Here is a 12,360-nt window from a genome sequence, read left to right as displayed (position 1 = left end):
AGTCAAGTTTATAAACCGACTTTTGAGATTTTCCATGTACATACCTGAAATGTACCGGACACGAATAGGTAAAAATGGAGGTATGTGTCCTGGCCAATTTCTCGAAAACGGCTGAAAGAAACAAAACGCCATTTACAGGGATTCAAGAACGGCTCACGCTGAGTTCAAATCAACAAACAGATCAAAAATCGGTTCACTCTACGAGGAGATATTCCAACATAAAGGTACCGTACCAAATGACTAAATGGGACAAGTACGGGTCAGGTTTCGCTAAAATTGACCACCTGGACTACCTAAAACCACATACAAAATATATATGGGGAGACTCCCCACTAACTGGGGATTCTAAAACACTAACATTTGTTGGGTAAATCACGTGTTTTATGGTACCGAATTTTGGGTCACCCAGAATATCCCGAAAATTCGACTTTTTTCAAATTTAACCATTAATAACTTTTTGATTAGGACGATTTGAGAAACCAACCAAATACTGCAAGCAAGAAGGGTTCAGAACCAACAAATTGCGACCACTCCCGTTTAATTTGGTGTAGAACTTCAGCAGATATTAACAAAATACTGTTCTGTACCCCATTTTTTGGGCTAAAATCGAAGCCCAAGATCTCGGGAACCGACGTAAAACAACGTGAAACAGCGTTCCCGGCGTATTTGGGGGTGTGATTCTGGTCCACTTCCACGTTCTAGGTCACGGTAAACCTTCATGGTGAGGTGGGAAAAAATTTCCCACCTCACCATGAAGGTTATGCTGTTTTGTGTGTTTTGACATAAAACAACATCCACAAAAATTTGATGAAATCGTGAAAATAGAAAAATTGTTGAATTGCTAAAAACTATTGATTGAAATAGCTTCACGGACCCGACACTAGCGTAAATAACACAATTTGCAAGTAACAACAACCCTCATTACAATAAAAACAACATAAATTCATAATAACGCTTAAAATGATATTTTTTTTAAGTTTACACCCTAATTGTTATTTGCACAGGCCGAAACAAATAAAAGACTGCAAAAGGCTAGCAGGAATAGATCAATAGAAACATAATGCCACCTCGTTTGTTGAATTTGATTAAGTACTTTAGGTGATATCGATAAAACAATAAGCTGTAACCTGACAATCGGTATCTGAAAAGACAAGAAATTAAAGAGAAGCAATGCAAAATGTCCATCCAAAACCTAAAAAACCTGTTCTATGATTGAAATAGCTCCAGGAACTCAACAGACGGTTGAATAACAAAATTTTCATGTAATAACAACGCTCAATACGGGAACGACTACATCAATTCAAAAAACGTTTAATAAATTCTTTTTTTTTTTCAAATTTACACCTTAATAACTTTATGATCAGTTTGATTTAAAAAATAAACTAGACGGGCAACAAAGAACAGTTTAGCAACAACAAATTGCTTCTTCACAATCTAATTTTGATACAGTGATCTAGGAGATATCAATAAAAGTACAAAACATTAAGTTCCTTTCTCAATGCTATAAAACAAGTTCTTTCCGCCAACTTTTTGATTAGGCTGACTTGAGAAACCAATAAACACCGCAAACAAGGGGAGTAGAACAAACAAGATGCGACTATGCCTGGCTGAATTGGCAGAGTAGTTCATATAAAAAATCGTCACAAACAAAAAACGTGCCCTCAAAAATTTAATTTATACTTCAAATTTTTCAAAGTTAAACAATTATAACTTTTTGAGTAGACCGACCTGAGAAACCAATAAACACTGCTATCAAGGGGAGTTCAGGACTAACAGAATGCGACTATGCCCGGTCAAATTGACATAGTACTTCAGGAAAAACTTTTCAGAAACAACAAACATGCCCTCAAAAATGTAATTTTTACTTCAATTTTCTCAAAGTTAAACATTAATAACTTTTTGAGTAGGCCGACTTGAGAAACCAATAAACACTGCTATCAAGGGGAATTCAGGAACAACAAAATGGGACTATGCGCGGCCAAATTGGCAGAGCAGTTCAGGAAAAAATGTCAGAAGCAGTAAACGAATGCATATGAGTTTATATGAGTTCCAAATCTACATGAGTTTCTTATAACTATTGCTCACTAATGAGTTACGCCAATAATAAAAATGGTCATAATTTGATCATTATTCTTGGATCAATAAATGTTGATCAATAAGTCTCGACAAAAAGCACAAGCAACAATCAGACCATCATAAAAGACGCATTTATCAAAAGTTCAATGCATGAAATGCATTCTGCGTCCTCTGAGAGACATATCAAGATAGAGTTAAGATTAAACTTTCACCAGCCCTGCTACCACTCATCCGATGAAGCCTTTAACGGTCAAGAACAAAATAGTCGACCTTCAGAGAGAAACCGTTCAGAGCATCAAAAACTCCAAGACAATTATATTGAAATTGAGTATATATTGTAATTTTCGACTCTTATTTGCATATCTGTATTAAAAAACTTGACAGAACCTCTTTCAAGATATTGCCCTTATATATATATATATATATATATATATATATATATATACATATATATATATATATATATATATATATATATATATATATGTATATATATATATATGTATATGTATATGTATATATATATATATATGTATATATATATTATATATATATATAATATATATATATATATATTATATATATATATATATATATATATATAATAAAAAAACACAGACCTTTCAATTCATTTGGCCATTATGCATGCAATTTACCTCTTCAATGTAATTCACATGATTTCAAAATTTCACTTGGCGCCAAATTCATTCCTTTTTATGACGAAAACATTCCTTTCAGGTACTTTGGATGTTCTTTTAAAATGTAAAAACACGGCTAGGTTTTAGGGATTGTTTGACGCAGATCAAGAATTTCTTACTTGATCTTTCTAGGATAAGATTAAATCAAACCTAATTCTTCAAAAATTGAACTTTTTCTCAATTCGTTCTTTCAATTTTATTGAGCTAAAATAAAAAACTATCATTAATTGGTAATCATTACTTGATCTATCTTTGCTATAGTCAAATTTTAAGCACAGGTGCTTATTTTTACCATTCCTGTATTCATGTGTCAACCCTAGTGACCGATGAATCGAAAAACTTGCAAGAATCTTGCAAGTTTTCTTGCAAGATCTTGCAAGAGAATGCATACGGATCCATCATCTTGCAAGATTCTTGCAAGTTTTTCGATTCACTTGCAAGATTCTTGCAAGATTTTTAATTCTCTTGCAAGAATCTTGCAAGTTTTTTAATTCCGTTACCTGGCTGCAGGGGCGACTGGTCGAGCTGAAAATGAAGAAAATAGCTGATATTGTGTCGGAAATTTATCTCGAGTCAAGTTTATAAACCGACTTTTGAGATTTTCCATGTACATACCTGAAATGTACCGGACACGAATAGGTAAAAATGGAGGTATGTGTCCTGGCCAATTTCTCGAAAACGGCTGAAAGAAACAAAACGCCATTTACAGGGATTCAAGAACGGCTCACGCTGAGTTCAAATCAACAAACAGATCAAAAATCGGTTCACTCTACGAGGAGATATTCCAACATAAAGGTACCGTACCAAATGACTAAATGGGACAAGTACGGGTCAGGTTTCGCTAAAATTGACCACCTGGACTACCTAAAACCACATACAAAATATATATGGGGAGACTCCCCACTAACTGGGGATTCTAAAACACTAACATTTGTTGGGTAAATCACGTGTTTTATGGTACCGAATTTTGGGTCACCCAGAATATCCCGAAAATTCGACTTTTTTCAAATTTAACCATTAATAACTTTTTGATTAGGACGATTTGAGAAACCAACCAAATACTGCAAGCAAGAAGGGTTCAGAACCAACAAATTGCGACCACTCCCGTTTAATTTGGTGTAGAACTTCAGCAGATATTAACAAAATACTGTTCTGTACCCCATTTTTTGGGCTAAAATCGAAGCCCAAGATCTCGGGAACCGACGTAAAACAACGTGAAACAGCGTTCCCGGCGTATTTGGGGATGTGATTCTGGTCCACTTCCACGTTCTAGGTCACGATAAACCTTCATGGTGAGGTGGGAAAAAATTTCCCACCTCACCATGAAGGTTATGCTGTTTTGTGTGTTTTGACATAAAACAACATCCACAAAAATTTGATGAAATCGTGAAAATAGAAAAATTGTTGAATTGCTAAAAACTATTGATTGAAATAGCTTCACGGACCCGACACTAGCGTAAATAACACAATTTGCAAGTAACAACAACCCTCATTACAATAAAAACAACATAAATTCATAATAACGCTTAAAATGATATTTTTTTTAAGTTTACACCCTAATTGTTATTTGCACAGGCCGAAACAAATAAAAGACTGCAAAAGGCTAGCAGGAATAGATCAATAGAAACATAATGCCACCTCGTTTGTTGAATTTGATTAAGTACTTTAGGTGATATCGATAAAACAATAAGCTGTAACCTGACAATCGGTATCTGAAAAGACAAGAAATTAAAGAGAAGCAATGCAAAATGTCCATCCAAAACCTAAAAAACCTGTTCTATGATTGAAATAGCTCCAGGAACTCAACAGACGGTTGAATAACAAAATTTTCATGTAATAACAACGCTCAATACGGGAACGACTACATCATTTCAAAAAACGTTTAATAAATTCTTTTTTTTTTTTCAAATTTACACCTTAATAACTTTTTGATCAGTTTGATTTAAAAAATAAACTAGACGGGCAACAAAGAACAGTTTAGCAACAACAAATTGCTTCTTCACAATCTAATTTTGATACAGTGATCTAGGAGATATCAATAAAAGTACAAAACATTAAGTTCCTTTCTCAATGCTATAAAACAAGTTCTTTCCGCCAACTTTTTGATTAGGCTGACTTGAGAAACCAATCAACACCGCAAACAAGGGGGAGTAGAACAAACAAGATGCGACTATGCCTGGCTGAATTGGCAGAGTAGTTCATATAAAAAATCGTCACAAACAAAAAACGTGCCCTCAAAAATTTAATTTATACTTCAAATTTTTCAAAGTTAAACAATTATAACTTTTTGAGTAGACCGACCTGAGAAACCAATAAACACTGCTATCAAGGGGAGTTCAGGACTAACAAAATGCGACTATGCCCGGTCAAATTGACATAGTACTTCAGGAAAAACTTTTCAGAAACAACAAACATGCCCTCAAAAATGTAATTTTTACTTCAATTTTCTCAAAGTTAAACATTAATAACTTTTTGAGTAGGCCGACTTGAGAAACCAATAAACACTGCTATCAAGGGGAATTCAGGGTCAACAAAATGAGACTATACCCGCTCAAATTGACATAGTATTTCAGGAAAAAATTTTCAGAAACAACAAACATGCCCTCAGAAATGTAATTTTTACTTCAATTTTCTCAAAGTTAAACATTAATAACTTTTTGAGTAGGCCGACTAGAGAAACCAATAAACACTGCTATCAAGGGGAATTCAGGAACAACAAAATGGGACTATGCGCGGCCAAATTGGCAGAGCAGTTCAGGAAAAAATGTCAGAAGCAGTAAGCGTGCCCTCAAAAATGCAATTTTTTTTCTATTTTTTCAAAGTTAAACATTAATAACTTTTTGATTGGGGCGACTTGAGAAACCACTGAACACTGCACGCAATTGAAGTTTAAGTTCAGCAAAAAGAGACAATGCCCATCCATTTTGGAACAGTAGTTTCAGAGAAAATGTCAGAAACATGAAGCGTACCGCGATTTTTGGGTTATTGTGAGACCTCGATTTCTCGCAAAGTCGCGCAAAACGATCGAAAACGGCGCCCCATAGAAAATTCTGAACGCAATTCAAGTCCATTCCGTAACTACTGAACACCCAAAATCTCTAGTGTGAAGTGGGAAAAAATCCCACCACGCCATAAAGGCCAGGGTGTTTTGTGTGTTTTGACAAAAAAAACTCAAACAAGAGCTTCAAGTTTTCGCAAAAAAAGAAAAATTGTTTAATTGCCAAAAACAAAGTATTCTTGATGAACTTCATGAACCCAAAGAATAGCCTAAATATTACAATTTGCAAGTAACAAGACCCCAAGTTAGAAGAATAACAACATCAAACCTCAAAAACGTTTTGAAACATTATTTTTTTTGTTTTTCTCAGAATTACAGCCTGATAACCTTCTGAGATGGACGATTTTAGTAACAAATTAACTACTGGAGAGAAGAAGAACAACTATTCAACAAAACGGAACTATGTTCGTTCAACTTGGCACAGTAGTTTGGCAGAAATCATTAGAAGCGTGAAGCGTGCCCCGATTTTTCTGCTAAAAAAGTATAATTTTCGCGAAAAAATTTTGAAAAACGACACAAATCTGCCCCTCCAACATAATTCAGGACACAAAATGAACGCATTGTTACCTTTGTGGACGCTGAAGACTTCTTCCACGAAGTAGGAACCATTTCCTACCTCGTATTTTGTGTTTTGACCAAAAAGGACCCAAAAAAGACTTTCATAATTTCACGAAAATTGAAAAACTATTGAATTCCAAAAACTAGGGATTCCAAAAGCTTCATGAACCCAAACAAAGACTAATTAACACAATTGCCAAGTAACTATAACACAAATAAAAGAAAAACTACGTCAATACTAAAAAAAAAAACATTTCAAAGATTATCTTTTAATTTTTTTAAATCTAAAGCTTTTTAGAATTCTGAGTTGGCCAATTGACAAAAAACCAATTCAATTCTGTTGTCACAAAAAACTTACAACCAACCAAACGCGACTACGCCCGTCTAAATTGGCTCAGTAGTTTAGGAGAAATCATTAAAAATGCCAAGCGTGCCACGAATTTTTTGCTAATAAGACTTTATTAACATAAAAATTCAACTCGAAATCCAGCAAACTGACCTCAACCTGCCCCTAGGATGTTTTTTCATTGCTATGTGATGTCTGAAGGATTGGTTGGACGAAAGTATATAGCTTTGTAGAATTAAGTTTTTGTGATACTTTAGGAAACATCAGTTATAAAAAAATCATAGTTTTGTTTTCTCTTTGAACTAAACAAAAAACATTAGTTAGCATACGATCAACGACGAAGTTAACATTTGATTTTTCAAAAAATTGAGTCTGACTTTCTGTATGATGAGCCTAAACTATAATTGAAATAAAAGATGAACAAAAAATGAGGCTTCAAAACTTACCAGATCTTTTTGAATGAAATAACTTCAAGGACATTAACATCAATAACTATCAATTTAAGGGGTCAAATAGGTTCACATAAATCTCATGAGGAAGTAATTGGAATTAACAATGAGCAGAATATTTTTTCCAACTACATAAAGATCCTCAATTACCGATAGGATCGGTAACAAAATATTCCAACTGGCTGTTTCTTTATAAATAACTTATATGATTAAAAATGAGAGGAAGATTGAAAGTGTTTGATTTCGTCATTTTCTAGAGTAGGTTTATTAATCTTAAAATAGACGAATTTGGTTGACGATGGTGTCTCTAGTTATTTGTCGAAAATGTATTTTTGAATTCGAAATCTTGCAAGAAATTTGCAAGAATCTTGCAAGATTTCACATTCAAAAGGCGTTCACGGAAAAAGTGAAACAGGTTCAGTTCTGCTGATCAAAAATTTTTATATCAGTCATTTCATTTGGTTTTCAGTTAGTTTGAGCTACCAAAAATACGAATAAAAAATTTTCAGAATTCAAAAACTTGCAAGATTCTTGCAAGATTCTTGCAAGATTTTGAATCCGGGCTAAAAAATTTTTTATTGAATTCGGATTTGTAATTTGTTCAATAAACAATAATTTGCCTCAAAGATGTTTTCTACAACATTTGTAACCTAATTTATTTTTTTGCCTTGATTGATATCTTGCAAGATTCTTGCAAGAATCTTGCAAGTTTTGAATCAGCTTGCAATATTCTTGCAAGTTTTAAATTCGCTCATCACTAGGGAAATGACAACAACCCGGGTCGAGGTGTCACCGCCATTCAGCGCAAATTTATGTAAGATAAACGGTGAATGAGGAAAACGACGAATGCGTTGAAATTACATAAATCAGGCGGTGAATGCGGTGAAAAAAACCTTTATCGCCTGGTAGCGGTGAAATTACATATTTTCAACGCTGAATTTAGCGGTGAAATTACATAAATTCACTGCTTCGAAAAAAGTGTCCAAATTATGTAAGATAAGCTGTGAATGCGGTGAAATTACATAAATTCACCGCTCAACTTAGTGGTGAACTTACATAATTTCACCGCCTAGAAAAAATGATAAATTTGTGTGAGATCAGCAGAGAATGCAGTGAAAATAATGGGGAGTGAATTAGATTTACCTTCCCATTAAAACTACCCCTAATCTTACATCTTTTTGACACTTTTTTCTAAGCGGTGACTTGATATAATTTCACCACTAGAGTAAGCGGTGAAATTACAAAAATCAACACATTTCACCGCTAAAATATGTAATTTCACCGCTAAAAATCTTACAAAAATTCACAACGCATGTTTTACATAAAGTAGAGTGAATTTGATTTATATTCAAAACAAATAATTAGAAGTTATTGAGAGATGGCGCAGTAGAAGAAGAAGTGGATGACATGCAGGAGGTGAGAGGTTCGGACCCTTGTAAGGGCGGTGAAATTACATATTTGAGCGGTGAATTGTGGTGAATTTTTGTAAGATCACCGCTTACTCTAGCGGTGAACTTACATAATTTCACCGCATTCACTGCATTTCAACGCAAAACTATGTACGAAATTTGCGGTGAAAAAACTAACTTTTCACCGCTTATCTTACATATTTTTCCAATTTTTTCTCGACCCGGGAAGATTATGCCCATATCTGAAACTAAAATCGCGTTAACTTTTAACATAACTTGTATTCACTGCTGCAGTTCTCAAGTGTATTGTGTTTCGCAAGAATTACTTGATGTCGAAAAACTCTTCGTTTTCAAAAGTTTGCACTATATTCGAAGCGGTTAAGCTCAAACTAAAAAATGTGTAACCGTTTGTTTGAGCGATTCAATCGCCGTTTGCTCTGAAAGTTTTGATATGCTTTTAATTGAGAACAAAATTTCTCCTAACCCTACACTGAATTATAGAAAATTGTGAAAAAATGGGGAAATTAAGAACTTTGTGGAATCTGAGTCAATTTAGATAAGTTGTATCATTTCAATTAGGAAACCAGTTAAGCTACTGAAACATTTTTAACGTTTTTGAATAAGAAGAAAGCATTATAAAACCAGTAAATGGTAACTCTTACAGCAAACTTTATACAAAATTGTAGAGTAAGGTCTCGATAAAGTAGCCTCAAAAGTCCACTGCATGAGCTGTATTCTGCTTCCTCTGAGAAATTTATCAAGTTGACGTTAAGCTTAAAATTCCACCACATCCGCTGCGTCTGAATCATCCGATGAAGCCTTTATTGGCCAGGAACTAAATAATCAGCCTTCAGAAAGTTTTGAGAAATCTCTGTCAAACAATTCAAATTTTTCGTGCTTTGTTATTTTTGAAAGACAAAACTGAAATTTTCTAAGATGTCAAAAAGCATTGCTGAAAGTAGATTTAAAAAGATGGGTGGAATAAAATATAGTTTGAATTTAGGCGGTTTGATATCATGCAAAAAAGAAGAAATGGGAACCGTCGAAAAAGTTTATCTGTTTCTGTATAAATTGCACAAGCTTTTATTTTCACTCAAAATCAGAAAACTTAAAAAGTATCTTAAAAAATTTTTACAATTTTTTTTAAAAAAATTAACGTCAACACCCTTTTATCTACTGTAAGGAATTTGATGGGGCAAATTTGTAAATCTTAAACAAAACCAGTAAAAAACATAATTTCTCAAAACACATTTTCTAGAGGGTTTACGCTGAAAGTTCGAGCAGACTAAATTTTAACTGAGAAAAAATTTTTTACAAAAACCTAATAGTATCGCATTACCAAAGTCGTTAGCTTTAAAACATAAACACATTAGAGGAAAATAGTTCAGAGAAGAAATTTTTAAAATTTTACAATTTTTCCTGATGTTTATGCGGGATAGTTAAAATGGAGCTTTCAACAATTAGTTTTTCTTTAGCTTCGCTCTAATTGACAACTGGTTAAAAGTCCCGATTACTAATTGAGCGTAAAAGTGACTGCGTGCAAAACTAGCAAAAAATTTTCATATCAAAATATGATCATGGAAAATATTGAGCCCATCCAGTTCAGATTTTGTACCTCTTAGAAACGTTTCGCAATAAAAAAAGTTTTCTTTTCAAGAACTGACTCAGATTTCCAAGGAAATTGCAATGATTCAACTTTCGTTCATTAATGGAACAGAAATCAATTGACCATTATTGGCTGAACAACAAAGTATGTCTGTTGTATAATTCTTAGCCCCGACACAAATTTCGAAGTTTGGAAGAAAAAATTGCAGAAGAAATTGGAGGTTTGGAAGAACAATTACTGTAACAAACTATTAAGAGTATTCTTTTGAAGCCGTATGATTCAAGAAACTGATATAAAAACGGTTCAAAAAAGAACGTAGCAAATCATCAAAAAAGCATTGGATGGTAGCATTTTGTCCACAAATGAACTCAATTTTCAAGCATTTCTCATCGGGAAGGAGAAGGAAAAAGCGCAAAAGAAAGCAATTAAACAAGGAATTGTAGTTTCTTCATTTCTAGTTTTTAAAAAATTGCTTTCATCTTGCTTGTGTTTGCCTCACACAAAACAGAGCAGTGTTGTTCGAATAAACAGATCAGTCACAAATTTGGCCAAGTTTTTTTCCCAGAAAAAGAACACGGGAGATTACCAGCGGAAAAAAAGCGAGAGATTGTGCCTAGTAAAGAACGGTTCATCATACATCTCACAAAAAAGTGTTCCTTGTCTTGAAAAGCGAAGCAGTTCTGATTATCGGCAATTTTTCTGGAGTGACCTGGATTACAACTTGCTTGGAAATGAAAACTGAAAAAACCAGAAATTCATTTTGGCTTAAATTTGACAAATGTAAGACCACAAGCATCGTCAATTTTTTGCATTATTAACCAGTTTTTCAGAAAATCAGCAAGAACAGTCAATCGCCAAGAAAATTTATCTTGAACAAACAGAGATAGTAAGTTCAACAAAGTATCTGCAGCGATCAGTTTACAAGCTGCCAATACCAAAAATATGAGTGGTTTTTCTCATTGAGTTTTTTCTTTTAAATTAAGTCCGGCTGCACCTGTCAGTTTCACTCAAGATTTAGCTCAAAATTTTTCTCACACAATTGTTTCCGAAACGCTAATCATCAAAAAATAGAATGGTCAGGTTTTGTTTCCTTGAAAGTTGCAGTGTACTCAAAAATGGCAAATTCTTGCAACAAAAGACTGTTTTATTAAATTTGTATCACTGATTCCCATATGCTGTCATTTCAGACAATTTAGGAAACTTAATTGTAGAACCTTACTTAACTGAAGGACCTGTTGAGGGCTAGTGTGCAGCTATTGGAAAAAATTTTCCTCCTCAATAAATTTTACTTGTTTTAGTTATTTGAGCTAGGACGATCAAAGCGGTTCCTTTGAGCGGTTGGTTTAGGTAGTAGCCAGCTGGACTTATAAATGATAGTATAAGGGGAGGTTGCAAGCAATGGGGGTAGGATTGCGAAGGCTAGATGAGAGAGGAGTTCAAATTGACAGGTGAAACATAACCAACTAACGTAGGGCGAATTGCTCTCAAACGACCGGCGCGCGGATGGCTTTGTCAGTAGCTAGCCACGGTTTAGTGAGGCTAGCTTTAGCTTAATTGAAGGGGTGTAAGGTGATCGCAGCGGGGGTGCATGATGGGCGGTGGGGTGGCAACGGTGGGTGGAGATTTTCTGGATGCACGGGCCCTTTACGGTCTGAACCGATAAGTAGAGTGGTGATAGGGTGAAGCGAGAGAGGCTGTGAGGGGGGGGGGGGGGGGGGGGGGGTTGGCTGAGTGAGGGTCAACTTATAAAAACCGCCCTTCACACCATAAGTGTAAGTCTTCAAAACAGTTTCTGTGAATCGCATAATTGGAGACTAGTGAACTGAACGGCTCTAAGAGCAGTTACTGGACGCTGGGGCTAAGTGTCTATCCCGTTTTTATGGACGAAAGGTGAAATGGGTCAGAAGAAAAATTGGTCAAGCAAAAAATTGCATTTAAAGGCCGACAGGACTAATATAATTGCCACAAACATCATTTGAGAGCAATTAAAACTATACTCTTCTCAACCTCAATGCAAAAAATTCCAAATAAGATGCCTATGTTTTTTCAACTGAATCAAAAAGTCTATAAAATACAAGCCGTAATTGGTACAAACTACCTAACCCTTTCTCTAAAACTATTCTTTGTTGAATTGAATACGATTTAGACAAAATAGGAGAA

Source organism: Convolutriloba macropyga, unplaced genomic scaffold, assembly GCF_964194025.1.
Source record: "Convolutriloba macropyga unplaced genomic scaffold, txConMacr16.3 SCAFFOLD_1289, whole genome shotgun sequence".
Classification (NCBI taxonomy): Eukaryota; Metazoa; Xenacoelomorpha; order Acoela; family Convolutidae; genus Convolutriloba; species Convolutriloba macropyga.
The sequence above is the reverse complement of the archived record's forward strand: the minus strand, read 5'-3'. Positions refer to the sequence as shown.